General features: G+C 42.6%; 1 long non-coding RNA gene across 1 annotated transcript; it reads right to left on the bottom strand.

Moving 5' to 3' along the window:
• Nucleotides 1-621: 621 nt before the first annotated feature.
• On the bottom strand, nt 622-1,418 carry LOC125268204. Its single transcript, XR_007184828.1, has 2 exons — nt 1,168-1,418; nt 622-898 (listed from the first exon to the last, which is right to left on the bottom strand). It is a non-coding gene; the product is annotated as an uncharacterized LOC125268204 (long non-coding RNA).
• Between the last annotated feature and the right edge of the window lie 20,743 nt (nt 1,419-22,161).

Genomic DNA, 22,161 nt, shown 5'->3' with positions numbered 1-22,161 from the left:
TTCCCAGAGTGGCCTCACTGGGTTATTCGAACAAAATTATGTTCGCCCTGGATGTCATTTGCTGGGTGACTCGGGTTACCCTTTAAAACGCTGGCTTCTCACCCCTTACAGAAGACCACAAGGGGAACAGCAGCTCAATTATAGCAGGTATTCTGGACTGAACTGTTGACAAAATACCAATTTTTTTTTTTCAATGAGTGCATTCTTGACTTATCAGAGCTATGTTCTTTTATTGTTTTTGCGCCATGAAGAGCACACAAAGCAACAAGAGCTGTGGTCGAGAGAGGAATTGGACAGCTGAAAAGGAGATTCCATGTCCTTCATGGAGAAATTCGACAGTGCCCTGAGCGGGCTAGTCGCATTATTATGGCTTGTGGCATTTTGCACAATATTTGCAAAGCTCGGAACCTCCCACTGCTTGATGATGATGATGATGATGATGATGCCGCCGATGAAGACAATAATGATGACGATGACAGTGATCAGGATTATGATGAGAATGATGACAATACCACTGACCACGCATTACAAAACATTTCAGGGAGAGCATCAATAAGGGACTGCTTTGCTAACTTACATTTTGTGTAAGCAAAACTTGTAGACAATAAGTAATTAGACAGATTTGTCATCACACAGTTTTATTTGCACAAAGCATATGTACAATCATTGAGTATTCTTTATTTTTTTCAGTTTTAATGCATAATATTCATTTTGAATTTTCAGCAGCTTAATTTCTAATTTGAGCTTTTTTCTTTTAAGAGACTCAATGTCATCCTCAGGGTCTGGTCCCTGTGCGAACCCTGTGTCTTGTGAGGCAGGCTCATCTGGAGGACACAGTGAGATGTCCTGAGATAAAGGAGAAGGTGCTTCAGATGGACCAGCTCCAGCATCATCCACACTACATTCACATGCAGAAAATATTAAACAATGCAAACATGTTTAGTCAATCAGATGTGTTGTTTTTTTCCTTGTTTTCATGTCCATAGATTAAAGTAATTATTACAAATTATATATATATATATATATATATATATATATATATATATATATATATATATATATATATATATATATATATATATATATATATATATATATATATATATATATATATATATATATATATATATATAGGCAAACACATTATTACATGAATCTTTTTTTTACCATCTTTGTAACTCCTTCAATTTGAGTAGTGCAGGGTCTCGGGATTCTGGAATGCCACAAATGGAAGGATTGTCCGTTCCAAGTATCTCCTCTACTATCTCGGCTATCTCAGTCAGAGGTTTACATGGAGGACCTCCACCTATTTGACAAAAAAATCAGCTGCTGACCACACTGAAACAATTATTTAATATAAAAGTATTAATATAAAATAAAATGTACCAGTGGCTCGCATGCTCTCTTTGTATGCTGCAATTTCCTTGCGTGCTGTTGGCAAAATATTGTACCACAAACTAAAAGTACTTACCTGTAATATATTTTTGCACACAATGCAAAAAAAAAAAAAAAATCAAATTTAAATATTAAAATAATTGTAATGTCTTATTAAATCATGAATGAACTGTGTCATGCTGCTGTGACTTCACCCTTGCAGGCTTACTATTGGCTGATTCAGTGGCTGAAGGCGGCCATTTTGCGTTGACATCATTGTAGTCCTTAGTTCACAACACTTAAGTGTCACCTCAGTCAGCACTTAAGAATCTGTCTTACACTTTACTAAAAGTTGCTTTTAGCTTCTTTATAAAAGTCTCCTACTCTTAGAAAACTCCTACTCTTTACTAAGAATTTTTTGACACTTAAGTCAAAACTTAAGACTATTCTTAAGAGCATTTCTAAGAAGTTTTATACATATGGGCCCAGAACTCTTGCTGCCAGAAGTGGATAGAACGAGCAAGCGCTACTGACGTCATATCGCCAGGGACTAGATCCCCAAGTGCAGTTGCATCTCGCTGCATACGAGGACACCTCGAACGCTTCATCCAGCTGTCAATCCGCTTCGCCACTCGTATGCAGTCGTGTCTCGAAGAGCACCAGGGTCAGCCACAACTCAACACCTTCCTCTGCCGACCAGAATCCGTCAGCACCCCAGAACCAGCCAACGAACCCATGCAACTTGAATCAACATGACTGACCCCTGCAGAGAGAAACAGACGGCTGACCCAGAATCTTTGTTTGTATTGCGGATCCCCGGGGCATGTACTCTCCTCATGCCCAACACGTCCTCCACGTCCTATGGTGAGTGCCCACATCTCTAATCTCCAGACGCATAAACCACTCACCACTAAAGTAACACTTACTGCTGCCGATATTTCCCTTCCAGTATCCGCCCTCCTTGATTCTTGGTCAGCGGGAAACTTCATTTCTGGCTCCCTCTGCCATCAGCTCGGTATCAAGACCAAGAACACGCCGTCAACCTACCAGATCCACTCAATAACAGGCAAACCTGTGAGTAGAAGACGTGTCAGCCGGATGACGGTACCCGTTCAACTACAAATTGGCGTGCTGCATGTTGAAGACATCCAAATGCTGGTTCTGGAGGGTTCCACCGCTGACGTGATCCTAGGGCGCCCGTGGTTGCAGCAACACAACCCCATCCTCTCTTGGAAGACGGGAGAAGTCCTGAAGTGGGGCGATACCTGTTTTCCAAACTGTTTCTCCATGTTACCCGTTCCCAAGTCTCCAAGCTCCAAGTCTCTACCTCTCTGTGCCACATCCATTGAGAGTCCCCTCAAGAAACGTTCTGTGGACATTGTAGGGAAAACACCCTAGGAAGTAAAATTAGCTCAAATGAAATATTTATAGGGAATTATAAAGAGTTGTTTAGATTACGACCGAGCAACTGAGTCCAGCATTCATTTGCTCGAACCGTAATAAGCTCTTGTAGCGGATATAAATATCCAACAATCGTGAAAACACTGATTAAAGCCCGGTAACTTGATCACAGTTTAAGACATTAAATTTTAGAATCACATAATACAAGACACTTTCTTTTTTAAATCTACAAGAGATCTATTTATTCTAACACAAACTAATCTAACACAAACACACGCCCATACACACATACATTCATACGCGTTGCAATAAGAAGGAAATGAGAGAGAAAGAGTTTTGAAAAACAGAGAGAGAGAGAGTGATATGATTAACAGAATTCCTATCAATGCATTTCAAAGACCCGAACGAACCATGAATCATTAATTTAAATGCACCAGTTCAGTTTTCATCTGGAGGTACTTGCTTGCGTTGACTTAAAGGTGAATTTCCCTCGTCGTGCAGAGAAGGGTTTCCCAAGTCGATGATTGGTCCAGGTCAGGTCCGTGTGGAACAATGAAAGGAAGTCTCTCGCTGGAGTTGAAGCGGCAAAAGTCGTTGGTTGAACTTTGCGGCGAAACTTAGGACACAAGACTTTCAGCGGTAAAGGAAAATTAAGTAAAAGAAAAGTGAGTGAAGGTTGGATGGCTTGAATGAGCGGCTTGTCTGTTCTTCTTGTTACTCCATTGTTCTTGGTACTTGTCTTGGCTTCTTTTCCCAGAACAGAACCAACTCCTAGTTCACTATCTTGCAATATGATCATTTAAACTTAGTTGTTTGTCACACCTCTGAGGAGTCTTGGCCCATCAGACATTGTCCTGTTTCAAGAGGGCCTTCCTCTGCCCCCAATAAAACATAAGTGTTACATCCCGGTCTGTCTCTGCTTTAGCAGAGTGCCATTTTAACATAATTTCTATTAACTGGAATATGATACATTTTAAACCGATTTCATTCAAGCCATGATTTAAGGAAGATGAAAAGAAATAAATCAAGTCCAAATAAGGCATACTTCCAGTCATTCAGTCAAGAGTTAACATATTTACATGAATTGTGAGTGTTCTAAAGCCTAACTGTTTACATGTAGTACTTGTGGACACATAATGCAAAATGTATGTAGTTAAAAGATGTTTGATAAGTCCATTAAAATAGTTGGAACAATTTTGAAGCAGTTTTATTTGTAGAACAGTCTCTTTGGCTTTCCTGTGAAGTAAGGAAACAAAAGGGGTCTGCATTGTCTCTCTGTTTCTTTGCTGAGAGATCAAAGGATCTATCTTCTCGGGTGACCCTTTGGTATGTCACTTCTCCTGCTATCAGGAAGCATAGGGTCGTAAAAGCCATCAGCATTGGTTCTCTCTGTAGACGAGCCGGAGCCGAAACCTCGATTCTGAATTAGAAATATGTTTTGAAAGAATCATCTGAATGATTCATTTGTCTGGTTCGTCCACAGTTCCTACAACATTCCGTCATGCTACGCCCTTTTATGAGAAACAGGTGCTTACTCAGAAAGAAAAGTGATACACGCAGCAATATTTAAATGTCAAGAACTTTTCATGTGTGTAACCATTACATGAAGATCATATAATTGCTACTATTGCTACTGTTACAATATGTACCAGTTGGAGACGGAATACAGCAGAAGGTGGTCTTTATTTGTTCAGTGACGTTTTCTGCCCCAAGAGAGCCTCCAAGCTGCCTCCACACCGGCCATGGGATTGTGCCATCGACCTGCTTCCGGGTGCATCAGTGCCAAAGGGTAAGATCTACCCATTATCCATCCCGGAGGAGAAGGCCATGGTGGATTACATCAAGGAGGCGCTGGCTCAGGGATACTTCAGACCATCAACTTCCCCTGCTGCTTTAAGCTTCTTCTTCGTGGCTAAAAAGGACGGAGGCTTGCGGCCATGCATTGACTACCAGGCTCTCAACTCTGTCACTGTCAAGTTCAGGTACCCCCTTCCTCTCGTCCCAGCGGCCCTGGAACATCTCCGTGGTGCCACTGTGTTCACCAAGTTGGACCTCCGCAGCGCGTATAACCTCATCCTGATACGTGAGGGGGACGAGTGGAAGACCGCCTTCGTCACGCCAACCGGCTACTACGAATACCTCGTGATGCCGTATGGTCTGGTCAACGTCCCCTCCGTATTCCAGGACTTCATACACGAGGTGCTCCGGGAGTTCCTCCACAAGTTCGTGCTGGTATACATTGATGACATCTTGATTTACTCCCGGAGCATGGCCGACCATCGCCGCCACGTTGCGGAGGTCCTGCAACGCCTGAGAGATTTCCAGCTCTTCCTCAAAGCCGAGAAGTGTTCCTTCCATCAATCCTCAGTGCAGTTCCTTGGATACAACATCAACCACAGTGGCATCCGGATGGACGAGGGGAAGGTGGCAGCCATTAAGGACTGGCCAACACCCACTACAGTGAAGGAACTCCAACGTTTCCTCGGCTTCGCTAACTTCTACAGAAGATTCTTCCAAAACTACAGCTCCAGTCCACTCACCAGCCTCCAGTCCACTCACCAGCCTCCTCCGCAACAAGCCCAAGTCTCTGGTCCCCAGCAGCCACTGAAGCTTTCAACATCCTGAAGCAAGCCTTTACAACCGCTCCTCTCCTCGTACATCCCGACCCAGACAAATCTTTCGTCGTCGAAGTGGACGCCTCCACTACAGGAGTTGGAGCGGTACTCTCGCAGCAGCAGGGGAATCCGAGCCGACTCCATCCATGTGCCTTCTTCTCCCGCAAGCTCAACCCGGCGGAGGTGAATTATGATATTGGTAACCGAGAACTCCTGGCAGTCAAGTTCGCCCTCGAGGAGTGGAGGCATTGGCTAGAGGGAGCCAGACATCCCTTCCTAGTACTGACTGATCACAAAAACCTGGAGTATCTCAGAGCTGCTAAAAGACTCACCCCCAGACAAGCCCGTTGGGCCCTCTTCTTCACCCGGTTTAACTTCACCATCTCCTACCGACCAGGCTCCAAAAATGTCAAAGCCGATGCCCTGTCTAGAATTCACGCTCCTGAAGAAATCTCTGAAGAACCTGCACCGATTCTCCCTGAACAAATGATTGTCAGTCCCATCTCCTGGTCCCAAGAAACTCTTCCCTCTTCCAATGCCTCCACCAACACTCCGCCGGGTTGTCCCCAGGGCTTGCAATACATCACCAGGACACGGTGCACTCCACTTATTCACTCTGCACACTCTTCACTTGGCACTGGCCACCCGGGGGTCAATGAAACCCTCTCGTTGCTTAAAGAGCGCTTCTGGTGGCCCAACGTGGCTGCCGGCGTCAGAAGGTACGTGCAGGGATGCAAGGAATGCGCCATCTCTAAAAGTCCACGCCATCTTCCATCAGGCAAGCTTCTTCCTCTGCCCGTTCCCAACTGACCCTGGTCACACCTAGGAGTAGATTTTTGTCACTGATCTCCCAGCCTCCAACGGATATACCTGCATACTAGTAGTGGTGGACAGATTCTCAAAATCCTGCCGTCTCATTCCCCTAAAAGGACTGCCCACAGCTATGGAAACAGCAGAAATGATGTTCAACCACGTGTTCAGATACTACGGAATTCCAGAAGACATCGTGTCCGATAGAGGACTCCAATTCATCTCACAGATATGGAAAGCTTTCCTCTCACTCCTAGGTGTGACCGTAAGCCTCACATTGGGATACCATCCGCAGTCGAACGGGCAGACAGAGCAGAAGATTCAAGAGATTGGTCGCTTCCTCCGTACCTTCTGCCACGGCCACCAGAACTCTTGGAACCAGTATCTGGGTTGGGCCGAGTATGCACAGAACTCCCTTCGCCAATCGACCACCGGACTGACACCTTTCCAGTGCGTGCTCGGTTACCAACCCCCACTGTTTCCCTGGTCTGGGGAACCATCGGACGTACCATCTGTGGATTACTGGTTCAGAGAGAGCGAGAGGGTCTGGGACTCAGCACATCACCAGCTTCAACATGCTCTTCGTAGGCGCAGGATGACTGAGGACCTCCGTCGTTCAGAAGCCCCAGCATACCAACCTGGACAGAAGGTCTGGTTGTCCACCAGGGATATCCGCGTGCGCCTACCATGCCGTAAGCTGAGTCCCAGGTTCATTGGCCCATTCACCATCATCAAGCAGGTCAACCCAGTCACCTACAAGCTTCAACTGCCACCTGAGTATCGCATTCACCCCACATTACATGTGTCACTGCTAAAACCTCACCACCCTTCTGTTCCTCTCTCCACAGAGCCTGGTGTGACCGAAGCCGAGCCCCCCCTTCCACTCATACTGGACGACGGAGCTGCATACGAGGTGCGAGAGATCCTGGACTCCCGGCGTCGTGGTGGGCAGCTCGAATACCTCATGGACTGGGAAGGCTATGGCCCTGAGGAACGTTCCTGGGTTCCACGTAACGATATCCTAGACCCCAACCTGCTGGACACCTTCCACTCGACACATCCCAACAGACCTGCCCCTCGTGGAAGAGGAAGACCACCACGGGGTCCTCAGCCCACACACACAGTCACTTTGTCCGGTCTCATTTGCATCAAGGTTACTTACCTCCATGCTTACCTCAAGGACTCCTGTTGATACTTACCTGTCTCCTGTGTCTCTGAACTCCCTCCTGTGTTCCTGTGCTGTGTGTGAGTGTCGTCTGCCAGCAACTTCTCCAGATCGTCTTCTCCCTCAACCTGCAAGTTACAAGGACAGTATCATTCACCAATTCATCTGCACTTTGCATCTCAACCTTACTGCACTGTTACCTCTGCTTGTTCAAATAAAGACCACCTTCTGCTGTATTCCGTCTCCAACTGGTACATATTGTAACAGTAGCAATAGTAGCAATTATATGATCTTCATGTAAAGGTTACACACATGAAAAGTTCTTGACATTTAAATATTGCTGCGTGTATCACTTTTCTTTCTGAGTAAGCACCTGTTTCTCATAAAAGTCATTTGCGTCATCTGGAGTCTGAAAGATGAAGCTCTCTTCCTTAAACGTGACTTTAAGCCGTGCGGGGTACAGCAGATGAAACCGAATGCCCTCCTTATACAACACTTGTTTTACCAGGTTAAACGCGGCACACTTCTTAGCAAGGGCATTGCTGAGATCCGGATATATCCTCAACGTAATCCCCTTGAACTTAACCTCATGTTGCCTGGCCCATCGCAAGGTGAGCTCCCGGTCACGATAACGATGAAAACACAGCACAAATGTGCGCACAGGTTTACCGGCCGCAGGTTTAGGACAGAGAGAGCAGTGTGCCCTCTCTAAGGGTGGTGGACTTGTGAATACCTCAGGCATAACTTCAGCCAACATCTCCGAGACAAATACAGTGGGATCCTTGTCCTTCTCGCTCCTCTCCGGGACGTTCAAGATACGCAGGTTAGAACGGCGAGACCGGTTCTCCAGATCGTCCAAATGCTCCATTAACAAGCTGTTTTGAGCTTTAAGGGAGTTGATGGTAGATTCCGCCACCACAAAACGCTCAAAGTTTTCACCAACAATAACTTCTGTTGATGTCAGTCAACTCTGGAAGGAATTTACCGTGTCGCGCATGGCGTCCACCAACGTTTGCAGAGGTTTTACTGAATTCAGTATCAGGGCAGCCATGTCCTCCTTCAGTACTTCTCATTCATCATCATCATCATCAGTCCCATGACCTGATGTGGTCGTCGGGTCGCTGCGCTGTTGAACATCTGATCAGGGCCCTCCATTTGTCTCGGTCATGTGCTAGTGCCTGTGTCTCTGCAAAGCTTTTCATGGTCCATTCTGTAATGTTGTCCGCCCACTTCTTTCTCTGTCTACCTCGTCTTCTGCCACCTGGGACACTACCTTGGAGGACTGTTGTGGACAGGTTATTGGCTCTGACAACATGTCCGTACCATTTCAGCTTTTTCTTTCTAACTATAGTAAGGAGGTCCTCATACTGGCCTGCTTCACGCCTGATGACGTTTCTCACTATTTCATTTGTGATGTGGTCCTTGTAAGAGATGCCAAGGATGATTCTATAGCATCTCATTTCAAGTGCCTGGATTCTTCGTTGCAACTCTGCTGTAAGGGTCCAGGACTCACAGGCATATAAGAAGACTGAAAGGACAATTGCGCGCAGAAGTCTAATTTTTGTTTTTAGAGAGATATTTTTGTCTCTCCATACAGGTTTCAGCTTTGACATAGCTGCTGTTGTTTGCGCCGTCCTCACTTAAACTTCTGGTTTTGACCCCTCTTCACTGATGATAGAGCCCAAATATTTGAAATGACTCACAGTTTCCAGTTCTTGTCCTCTAACTTCGATCTTGGTAGTGATCTGCTTGTCACTATTTGTCATCAGCTTTGTTTTTTCAGCACTTATCTCCATGCCAAACCTAGCAGATGTTTCATCCAGGTTCTTCACTAAGATGGCCAGCTCAGCTTCACTACCAGCTAGTCCATCAATGTCGTCTGCAAATCGGAGATTGGTGATGATTCTTCCTCCAATGCTGACTGTGCCACAGTGGTTCTCTAAGGCCTCACTCATGATGCGCTCTAAGTATATGTTGAAGAGTGTGGGTGACAGAAGGCAACCTTGCCGTACACCTACTGTTGTGCGGAACCACTGTCCCATAGTGCTCTGGGTGATTACTGCACTGCTGGCCTTCTCATACAGCTGTCTGATGGTGTTAGTTATCTTTTGTCCCATGTAGTACTTCTTCATGGTTGCCCATAAAGCATCATGCCAGACTCTGTCAAAAGCCTTTTTAAAATCTATAAAGACATGATACAGGTCTTGTTGGTGTTGCGAGTACTTTTCACACAGGACTCTAAGATTGAATATTTGATCTATGGTACTTCTCCCTCTGCAGAAACCAGCCTGTTCTTCCGCAATAATTTCTTCTGCCTGAGGCCGTAGCCTATTCAAGATAATCTTGAGCATCACTTTACTAGCATGGCTGATCAGGCTGATAGTTCTGTAGTTCTGGCACAACTGAAGATTACCTTTCTTGGGTATGGTTATAATTAGTGATTGTGTCCATGTTTCTGGCCATTCCCCTGTCTGCCAGATCTTATTGCAGATTTTAGTTAGTATCTCTATCACTGGATCCCCTCCCTTCTTGATGAGTTCAGCTGGAATGTTGTCAACTCCAGCTGCCTTCCCACTCTTCAGTGATCTTATTGCTACCTCAACCTCTTCTTGGAGAATGGAAAAATTGTCATAATTTAAGGACTCTGGAACCTCAATCACTTCTGGGTCTCCTTTTATCTGATGGTTATATAGTTCTTGACAGTACTCAGTCCATCTGCTTGTAATGTCACTTGCTTCTGTGAGGCATTTCCCGTCTTTACCTAGTATGGTGCAGACTTTTGATTGTTTTTGTTTGGTTAGGTCTTTCACAATCTGAAATGCTTTTCTGCTGTTGTTCTTTTTCAAAGTATTCTCTATTTCTGTGCACTGTTGTCCTATCCAGTCTTCTTTAGCCTTCTTCATGCTTTTTCTGATCTTTTTATTGATTTCTTGGTATTCTGATGCCCCAGTTGTGTGCCTGCAGTTTTTGAGATTTCTCCGAATGTCACACATTTCGAGAATCTCTTCTGTAACCCAAGGTTTGTACTTTGAGCTATGGAGGCCCATGATGTCTTTGGCCGTTTCATTCATGACTGTGTTGAATGTAGTTGTCATAACTTCAGCATCCTCATCAATCATTAGGAGAGGTGCAATCATTAGGAATTACTTCTCATTGCTTGCAAACTATTGAGTAGGCTCCAATCAGAAGCTGCAATTTTATGATGTCATCATGTAGACTTCTTACAAAGTATTTTACAGTATTTTAAAAATACAAAAATATAAAACACTAAAGTATTTTGATACAAAATACAAAGCCATTTTCATCAACCCTATCAAATACAAATTACAAAATATAGCTGCGAGCAGCGATGGCGGGCCCAAGCCCGGTGGCACCGCCACCCCGGTGGCTTCGGGGCAACTGCACAGCGGGCAATAGGCATTTAAAACTGTTAAACATCAAAGGACTATGTCAAATTCACTCCACATTTACTGCACTACAAGGTGCCGCTATAGAGCCCCTTCTCCCTGAACATTTTCAAAGGATTACATGTGCCAAGTTTTATCATTATTCTGATGAATTTTGAAGCAAATCAGGTAAAAATAAGAGGGTGATCTCAATGTATGCTGAAAGTGACACATTTTCTGCTTACAATTGGTGGCGCTATGACTTTGAATCACAATAGTCACATCATGTGATCAGCCTTGTACAACGAAGATTAAGCCGAAATTTCATCAAAATCAATTAATGTATGCAGAAGTTATAACACTTTGTTTCCCTTTTCTTGCCATAAATTCGTTGCCTCGCCACGGCCAAACCTTTTGAGATATCCAAAATCCGTTTGCAATTAAACAACTTCAATGTGTTAGCAACAAGTTAAAAAAAGCTTGGTGTAAATTGGATAAACCCTGTAGGAGTAGTGGTATAAAATTCATAGCCTGTTTTTTTCAAAAAGTAACATTCAAACAAAAATAGCCAACTTCCTGTTGGTTGGAGCTAATGAATGTAAATTAGAAAATTGTCCGGCTTGATGAGAACAATATGTGTACCGAGTTTGGTGACTGTAGGAAAAACTAACCCCCCCACTTTTGTCAAAAGGTGGCGCTACTGAGCCCCTCCACCACGCCCATTTCTATGGCTTTGTCCATGTCTACTGGTTGACAATATTGATGTGTGTGTCGAGTTTCATGCAATTTGAAGCATGTTAAGAGCCTCAAAAACACTCAAGAATATTATTACAGTTTGACCTGTTGCCATGGCAACAATATTTCAAATATCAAAAATCCTGTCATAGGTCTACATCTGCTGTGTATTGACATTACACTGATGAAGTTTGAAGCAAATCAGGTAAAAATAAGAGGGTGATCTCAAAGCATTTCAAAAAGTGATACACTTCCTGCTGCCAGTTGGTGGCGCTATAACTTTGACTCACAATAGTCACATCCATGTGATCAGACTACTACAACCAACACACTCGTGAAGTTTCATAAAGATCAATATATGTATGCAGACGTTATAACACATTTCCTGTTTCCTTTTTCTCGCCATAAATTCGTTGCCTCGCCACGGCCAAACCGTTCGAGATATCAAAAATCCGCTAGCAATTTTTCATCATCAATGTCTTGACTTCATGCTGACCGAGTTTGGTGGTGATCGGATTAATCGCCTAGGAGGAGTATATCAAATTCCAGAGCATGTGTTTTTCAAACAACCCGTAATAGCTTACTTCCTGTTGAGGTAACGTATAACTTAGAGTACGAAAGTTGTTTGGCCCGATGATGTCTATATGTGTACTGAGTTTTATACTTATATGTGCAAGGGTGTTTGATATATAGACCAAAATTTCGGACCCTGTTCAAGGGGGCGCTGTCGAGCCCTCCTGCCACGCCCGGGTACCAGCTTCTGCCCGGCCCTGATGGCCGCGGGTTCCAATGTATGTGCAAAGTTTCATGAGTTTTCGAGCATGGTAAGGGCCCCAAAAATGCCCGAATAGTCGGAAAAAAAAAAATAATAAATATAGCTGCGAGCAGCGATGACGGGCCAAAGCCCGGTGGCACCGCCACCCCGGTGGCTTCAGGGCAACTGTGCATGGCGGTCAATTGGCATTTAAAACAGTTAAGCATAAAAGGACTGTCAAATTCACTCCACATTTACTGCACTACAAGGTAGCGCTATAGAGCCCCTCCTCCCTGCAAGTTTCTAAGGCTTTGCCCATGTCTACTGGCTAACAATCCTGATGTGTGTGTGGAGTTTCAAACAATTTGAAGCTTGCTAAGAGTCTCAAAAGCATTCAAAACCAATATAAATGTTTGATGTGTTGCCAAGGCAACTGTGTTTGAGATATCACAAATCTTTTCAAAGGTCTACATCTGACATGTTTTGACATTATTTAAATTAAGTTTGAAGCAAATATGGTAAACATAAGATGGTGATCTCAAAGCATGCTGAAAGTAACACATTTCCTGCTGCCAGTTGGTGGCGCTATAACTTTGACTCACAATAGTCACATCTATGTGATCAGCCTTGTAGAACGAAGACACAGCCGAAGATTCATCAAAATCAATTAATGTATGCAGAAGTTATAACACTTTGTTTCCCTTTTCTTGCTATTAATTCGTTGCCTCGACACGGCCAGACCGTTTGAGATATCCAAAATCCGTTTGCAATTAAACAACTTCAATGTGTTAGCACCAAGTAAAAAAAGTTTGGTGTAAATTGTATAAACCCTGTTGGAGTAGTAATATTAAATTCAAAGCCTGTTTTTTCAAAAAAATAACATTCAAACCAAAATAGCTGACTTCCTGTTGGTTGGAGCTAATGAATGTAAATTAGAAAATTGTCCAGCTTGATGAGAACAATATGTGTACCGAGTTTGGTGACTGTAGGAAAAACTAACCCCCCACTTTTGTCAAAAGGTGGCACTACTGAGCCCCTCCACCACGCCCATTTCTATGGCTTTGTCCATGTCTACTGGTTGACAATATTGATGTGTGTATAGAGTTTCATGCAATTTGAAGGATGTTAAGAGCCTCAAAAACACTCAAGAATATTATTAAAGTTTGATGTGTTGCCATGGCAACAATATTTAAAATATCAAGAATCCTGTCACAGGTCTACATCTGCTGTGTATTGACATTATACTGATGAAGTTTGAAGCAAATCAGGTAAACATAACAGAGTGAACTCAATGCATTTTGAAAGTGACACACTTCTTGCTGCCAGTTGGTGGCGCTATAACTTTGACTCACAATAGTCACATCCATGTGATCAGACTCCTATAACGAACACACCGCTGAAGTTTCATAAACATCAATCAATGTATGCAGAAGTTATAACACACTTCCTGTTTCCCTTTTCTCGCCATAAATTCGTTGCCTGGCCACGGCCAAACCATTTGAGATATCAAAAATCCGCTGGCAAATTTTCATCATCGATGTCTTGACTTCATGCTGACCGAGTTTGGTGGCGATCGGATTAATCGTCTAGGAGGAGTATATCAAATTCCAGAGCATGCGTTTTTCAAACAACCCATAATAGCTGACTTCCTGTTGAGGTGACGTATAACTTAGAGCACGAAAGTTGTTCGGCCTGATGAGGTCTATATGTGTACCGAGTTTTATACTTGTATGTGCAAGCGTGTTTGATATATGGACTATGTTTTCGGACCCCATTCAAGGGGGCGCTGTCGAGCCCCCCTGCCACGCCCAGGTACCAGCTTCTATCCGGCTGTAATGGCCGAGGGTTCTGACCCGTGTGCAAAATTTCAAGAGTTTTTGAGCATGTTAAGGGCCCCAAAAAACCCCAAAACCTAAAAAAAAAATAATAATAATAATAATAAATATAGCTGCAAGCAGCAATTACGGGGCCAAGCACAAAAACGGCACAAGAAGCCAGCCAACATGGCTGGGCGCATCAGACCAAAAGCAGCAGTGTGCAATTAGAAAAAAAGTTATTAGCATTTTTGTCAATTTTGTTATAACTTTTGACCACAAGATGGCGCTGGTCCAAAAATTCTCAGGCTCCTTCAGGGCATTGTCCTGATGACCCATACCAAATTTATGAATTTTTGTCAAACCCATCAGAAGTTACAAGCAAAAATAGCCATTTTTCATATTTCCCCTCCAGTAGGTGGTGCTGCGCCGAAACACTGTATGATGCCTCAGGTCATGCTTGTGATGACACGTACCAAGTTTGGTCTGAATATGATAAAGCATTGCAGAGATACAGCTTCAAGAGTCGTTTTTGCATCATGCCTCAAATTCTTTGCTCTGGTATACAAAAACGGTTAGACATATCGATTTGAAATCCATAACTTTTTGTCGGCATGGTCTGAAGATGACAAGTTTCAATTTTGGTGAAAATCGGAGCAACGGTCTAGGAGGAGTTCGAAAAAGTAGGTTTTTAAAGAAAACAATATGGCGGACAGGAAGTTTAGTTGACTATGGCAAATTTGATATCTATGTTCTCAGCATGACCCAAGGAATCTACTGAGACCAGTTTCATTACAATTGGTGAATACAGTCAAAAGTTATTAACATTTTTGTACATTTTGTTATAACTTTTGACCACAAGGTGGCGCTGGTCCGAAACTTCTCAGCCTCCTTCAGGGCATTGTGCTGATGACCCATACCAAGTTTCGTAATGATACGCTAATGCGTTCGTAAAATACAGCATTTTAGCACAAAATTCAAAATGGCCGACAGCCAAAATGGCCGAAGTGGGAAAATTGGATATCATTCGACTCGGCATGATTCCCCGAATCCAACGAGACCAAATTTATGAATTTTGGACAAACCCATCAGAAGTTATAAGCAAAAATAGCCATTTTTCATATCTCCGCACCAGTAGGTGGCGCTGCGCCGAAACACAGCATGCGCTACGTACAATTCGTTCATGTGTTTTTCGAAAACGGTTTGAGCAATCGACTTGAATTCCATAACTTTTTGTCAGCATGGTCTGAAGATGATCTGGTTCAATTTTCGTGAAAATCAGAGTAACGGCCTAGGAGGAGTTCGAAAAAGTAGGTTTTTCAGAAAATTCAAAATGGCGGAAAAATTTTCATGACGGAAAATGACGTCATATGGTGCAGTCGATTTGTCTTGAGCCAAGGAATCAGGGGACAAAATAATTTTGTTTCTAGCCCTTACGTTCAAAAGTTATTAACATAAACATAAGTGCAAATTTGGACAGCTGGTGGCGCTAGAGGGATTGAGTTAGAGACTCCAAATTTGCTATGGACATAGATCAGACTGTCCTCTAACTGTGTGCCAAATTTCATAACTTTCCCGCAAGCGGTTCTATGGGCTGTTATAGACTTCAAGAGCGGAAGAAGAAGAAATACAGCTGCAAGCAGCAATTACGGGGCCAAGCACAAAAACGGCACAAGAAGCCAGCCAACATGGCTGGGAGCATCAGACCAACAGCAGCAGTGAGCAATTAGAAAAAAAAGTTATTCGCATTTTTGTCAATTTTGTTATAACTTTTGACCACAAGGTGGTGCTGGTCCGAAACGTCTCAGGCTCTTTTAGGGCATTGTCATGATGACCCATACCAAATTTATGAATTTTGGTCAAACCCATCAGAAGTTATAAGCAAAAATAGCCATTTTTCATATCTCCACTCCAGTAGGTGGCGCTGTGCCGAAACACTGTATGATGCCTCAGGTCATGCTTGTGATGACACGTACCAAGTTTGGTCTGAATATGATAAAGCATTGCAGAGATACAGCTTCAAGAGTCATTTTTGCATCATGCCTCAAATTCGTTGCTCTGGTATACAAAAACGGTTTGACTTATCGACTTGAATTCCATAACTTTTTGTCGGCATGGTCTGAAGATGATACGGTTCAATTTTGGTGAAAATCGGAGCAATGGTCTAGGAGGAGTTCGAAAAAGTAGGTTTTTAAAGAAAAACAATATGGCGGACAGTAAGTTCAGCTGACTATGGCAAATCGGTTATAATCGGTTAATATAAACAAAAGTTATTAGCATTTTTGTAAATTTTGCTATAACTTTTGACCACAAGGTGGCGCTGTGCCGAAACTTCTCAGGCTCCTTCAGGGCATTGTCCTGATGACCCATACCAAGTTTCGTAACAAGACACTAATGCGTTCGTAAAATACAGCATTTTAGCACAAAATTCAAAATGGCCGACAGCCAAAATGTCTGATATGGGAAAATTGGATATCATTCGACTTGGTATGATTCCCCGAATCCAACGAGACCAAATTTATGATTTTTGGCCAAACCCATCAGAAGTTATAAGCAAAAATACCCATTTTTCATATCTCCGCACCAGTAGGTGGCGCTGCGCCGAAACGCTGCATGGTACCTCAGGTCATGCTTGTGATGCCATGTACCAAGTTTGGTCTGAATACGATAAAGCGTTGCGGAGATACAGCCTTATGTCTATTTTCGCAAGCACTACGTACAGTTCGTTCGCATGTTTTTCGAAAACGGTTTGAGGAATCAACTTGAATTCCATAAATTTTTGTCGGCATAGTCTGAAGATGATCTGGTTCAATTTTCGTGAAAATTGGAGTAACGGCCTAGGAGGAGTTCGAAAAAGTACGTTTTTCAGAAAATTCAAAATGGCGGAAAACTTTTCACGACGGAAAATGACGTCATAGGGTGCGATCGATTCGTATTGACCCAAGGAATCAGAGGAAAAAAGAATTTTGTTTCTAGCCCTTACGGTTCAAAAGTTATTAACATAAACATAAGTGCAACTTTGAACAGCTGGTGGCGCTAGAGGGATTGAGTTAGAGACTCCAAATTTCCTACAGACATAGCTCAGTCTGTCCTCTAACTGTTTGCCAAATTTCATAACTTTCCCGCAAGCGGTTCTATGGGCTGTCATAGACTTCAAGAGCGGAAGAAGAAGAAGAAGAAGAAGAATAAAAAAAATATATAGCTGCAAGCAGCAATTACGGGGCCAAGCACAAAACGGCACAAGAAGCAAGCCAACACGACTGGGAGCATCAGGCTACTGCAGCAGTGAGCAATTAAAGACCTATTAAGATCATTTTAGGCAAAAGAGCTGAAAAATGATAAAAAATGAGGATTTACTGGTTCATCACTTTCGACCAATAGGTGGCGCTGTGTCCAAATTGTTGTGGTATGGTCAGAGTGAGGTGACAATGACACTTGCAAAGTTTGGTGTCAATATGTCAAAGCACTGAAGAGATACAGCTTCAAGTGTCGTTTTTGCATCATGCCTCAAATTCTTTGCTCTGTTATACAAAAACCATTTGGCATATCGACTTGAAATCCATAACTTTTTGTCGGCATGGTCTGAAGATGATACGGTTCAATTTTGGTGAAAATCGGAGCAACGGTCTAGGAGGAGTTCGAAAAAGTAGGTTTTTAAAGAAAAACAATATGGCGGACAGGAAGTTTAGCTGACTATGGCAAATTTAATATCTATGTTCTCAGCATGACCCAAGGAATCTACTGAGACCAGTTTCATTACAATCGGTTAATATAGTCAAAAGTTATTAGCATTTTTGTAAATTTTGTCATAACTTTTGACCACAAGGTGGCGCTGTGCCGAAACTTTCTCAGGCTCCTTCAGGGCATTGTCCTGATGACCCATACCGAGATTCATAACAATACGCTAATGCGTTCGTAAAAACAGCATTTTAGCACAAAATTCAAAATGGCCGACGGCCTAAATGGCCGATATTGGAAAATTGGATATCAATCGACTCGACATGATGCCCTGAATCTAATGAGACCAAATATATGATTTTTGGACAAACCCATCAAAAGTTATAAGCAAAAATTTCCATTTTTCATATCTCCGCACCAGTAGGTGGCGCTGCTCTGAAACACTGCATGGTACCTCAGGTCATGATTGTGATACCATGTACCAAGTTTGGTCTGAATACGATAAAGCATTGCGGAAATACAGCCTTCCTTCTGTTTTCGCAAGCACTACGTACAATTCGTTTGCGAGTTTTTCGAAAACGGTTTGAGGAATCGACTTGAATTCCATAACTTTTTGTCAGCATGGTCTGAAGATGATCTGATTCAATTTTTATGAAAATCGGAGTAACGGCCTAGGAGGAGTTCGAAAAAGTACGTTTTTCAGAAAATTCAAAATGGCGGAAAAATTTTCATAACGGAAAATGACGTCATAGGGTGCAATCGATTCGTCTTGATCCAAGGAATCAGAGGAAAAAAGAATTTTGTTTCTAACCGTTACGGTTCAAAAGTTATTTGCATAAACATAAGTGCAACTTGGACAGCTGGTGGCGCTAGAGGGATTGAGTTAGAGACTCCAAATTTGCTATGGACAAAGGTCAGACTGTCCTCTAACTGTGTGCCAAATTTCACAACTTTCCCGCAAGCGGTTCTATGGGCTGCCATAGACTTCAAGAGCGAAAGAAGAAGAAGAATAATAAATATAGCTGCAAGCAGCAATTACGGGGCCAAGCACAAAAACAGCGCACAAGCAAGCCAACATGGCTGGGAGCATCAGACCAACTGCAACGGAGCAATTAAAGACCTATTAAGATCATTTTAGGGAAAAGAGCTGAAAAATGATCAAAAATGAGGATTTACTGGTTCATCCCTTTCGACCAATAGGTGGCGCTGTGACCAAATTAATGTGATATGGTCAGAGTGAGGTGACAATGACACTTGCAAAGTTTGGTGTCAATATGTCAAGCATTGCAGAGGTACAGCTTCAAGAGTCGTTTTTGCATCATGCCTCAGATTTGTTGCTCCGGTGTACGAAAACAGTTTGACATATCGACTTGAAATCCATAACTTTTGTCTGCATGGTCTGAAAATGATACGGTTCGATTTTGGTGAAAATCGGAGCAACGGTCTAGGAGGAGTTCGAAAAAGTATGTTTTTAAAGAAAAACAATATGGTGGACAGGAAGTTCAGCCGACTATAGCAAATTTGATATCCGTGTTCTCGGTATGACCCAAGGAATCTACTGAGACCAGTTTCATTACAATTGATTAATATATTCAAACGTTATTAACATTTTTGTAAATTTCATAATAACTTTTGACCACAAGGTGGCGCTGGTCCGAAACTTGTCAGGCTCCTTCAGGGCATTGTGCTGATGACCCATACCAAGTTTTGTATCGATATGCTAATGCGTTCGTAAAGTACAGTGTTTTAGCACAAAATTCAAATTGGATGATGGCCAAAATGGCCGATATGGAAAAATTGGATATCATTCGACTCAACATGATGCCCCGAATCTAATAAGACCAAATTTATGATTTTTGGTCAAACCTATCAGAAGTTATAAGCAAAAATATTCATTTTTCATATCTCCACTCCAGTAGGTGGCGCTGCTCCGAAACACTGCATGATGCCTCAGGTCATGCTTGTGATGACATGTACCAAGTTTGGTCTGAATATGATAAAGCAGTGCAGAGATACAGCTTAGAGAGTGTGTTTTACATCATGCCTCAAATTCATTGCTTCGGTATACGAAAACTGTTTGACGTATCAACTTGAAATCCATAACTTTTTGTCGGCATGGTCTGAAGATGATACGGTTCGATTTTGGTGAAAATCAGAGCAACAGTCTAGGAGGAGTTCGAAAAAGTAGGTTTTTTAAAGAAAAACAATATGGCGGACAGGAAGTTCAGCCGACTATGGCAAATTTGATATCTGTGTTCTCGGCATGACCCAATGAATCAACAGAGATCAGTTTCATTACAATCGGTTAATACAGTCAAAAGTTATTAGCATTTTTGAAAATTTGTAATAACTTTTGACCACAAGGTGGCGCTGGTCCGAAACTTCTCAGGCTCCTTCAGGGCATTGTGCTGATGACCCATACCGAGTTTCGTAATGATACGCTAATGCGTTCGTAAAATACAGCATTTTAGCACAAAATTCAAAATGGCCGACGGCCAAATGGCCGAAGTGGAAAATTGGATATCATTCGTCTCGGCATGATGCCCCAAATCCAACGAGACCAAATTCATGATTTTGGACAAACCATCAGAAGTTATAAGCAAAATAGCCATTTTTCATATCTCCGCACCACTAGGTGGCGCTGCGCCGAAACGCTGCTTGTTGCCTCAGGTCATGCTTGTGATGACAGGTACCAAGTTATGTACAATGCATTATGCACTATGTACAATTCGTTCGCGTGTTTTTCGAAAACGGTTTGAGGAATCAACTTGAATTCCATAACTTTTTGTCGGCATGGTCTGACGATGATCTGTTCAATTTTCGTGAAAATCGGAGTAACGGCCTAGGAGGAGTTCGAAAAAGTACGTTTTTCAGAAAATTCAAAATGGCGGAAAAATTTTCATGACGGAAAATGACGTCATAGGGTGCGTTCGATTCGTCTTGAGCCAAGGAATAAGAGGAAAAAAGAATTGTGTTTCTAGCCCTTATGGTTCAAAGTTATTAACATAAACATAAGTGCAACTTTGGACAGCTGGTGCGCTAGAGGGATTGAGTTAGAGACTCCAAATTTGCTGTGGACAAAGGTCAGACTGTCCTCTAACTGTGTGCCAAATTTCACAACTTTCCCGCAAGCGGTTCTATGGGTTACCATAGACTTCAAGAGCGGAAGAAGAAGAAGAAGAAGAAGAAGAAGAATAAAAAAAAAAAAAAAAAAAAGAACGCCAACAAAAACAATAGGTGCCCCCGCACCTTCGGTGCTTGGCCCCTAATAATAATAATAAAAAAAAAAAAAAAAGAACGCCAACAATAACAATAGGTGCCTCCGCACCTTCGGTGCTTGGCCCCTAAATATAGCTGCAAGCAGCAATTACGGGGCCAAGCACAAAAACGGCACAAGAAGCCAGCCAACATGGCTGGGAGCATCAGACCAACAGCAGCAGTGAGTAATTAGAAAAAAAGTTATTAACATTTTCGTCAATTTTGTTATAACTTGTGACCACAAGGTGGCGCTGGTCCGAAACTTCTCATGCTCCTTCAGGGCATTGTCCTGATGACCCATACCAAATTTATGAATTTTGGTCAAACCCATCAGAAGTTATAAGCAAAAATAGCCATTTTTCATATCTCCACTCCAGTATGTGGCGCTGTGCCGAAACACTGTATGATGCCTCAGGTCATGCTTGAGATGACACGTACCAAGTTTGGTCTGAATATGATAAAGCATTGTAGAGATACAGCTTCAAGAGTAATTTTTGCATCATATCTCAAATTGTTTGCTCTGGTATACGAAAACGGTTTGACTTATCGACTTGACATCCATAAATTTTTGTCGGCATGGTCTGAAGATGATACGGTTCAATTTTGGTGAAAATCGGAGCAACGGTCTAGGAGGAGTTCGAAAAATTTTATTATAGTCAAAAGTTATTAGCATTTTTGTAAATATTGTTATAACTTTTGGCCACAAGGTGGCGCTGGTCCGAAAATTCTCAGGCTCCTTGAGGGCATTGTCCTGATGACCCATACCAAGTTTTGTAAAGATACGTTAATGCGTTCGTAAAATACAGCATTTTAGCAAAAAATTCAAAATGGCTGACAGCTAAAACGGCCAATATGGAAAAATATCATTCGACTCGGCATGATGCCCCATATCCAACGAGACCAAATTTATGATTTTTTGACAAACCCATCAGAAGTTATAAGCAAAAATATCCATTTTTCATATCTCCGCACCATTAGGTGGCACTGCGCCGAAACGCTGCATGTTGCCTCAGGTCATGCTTGTGATGACATGTAGCAAGTTTGGTCTGAATACGATAAAGCGTTGCGTGGATACAGCCTTATGTCTATTTTCGCAAGCACTACGTACAATTCGTTCACGTGTTTTTCGAAAGCGGTTTGAGGAATCAACTTGAATTCCATAACTTTTTGT

Source organism: Megalobrama amblycephala, linkage group LG5, assembly GCF_018812025.1.
Source record: "Megalobrama amblycephala isolate DHTTF-2021 linkage group LG5, ASM1881202v1, whole genome shotgun sequence".
Taxonomy (NCBI): Eukaryota; Metazoa; Chordata; class Actinopteri; order Cypriniformes; family Xenocyprididae; genus Megalobrama; species Megalobrama amblycephala.
This window is presented reverse-complemented; position numbering and strand designations above follow the sequence as displayed.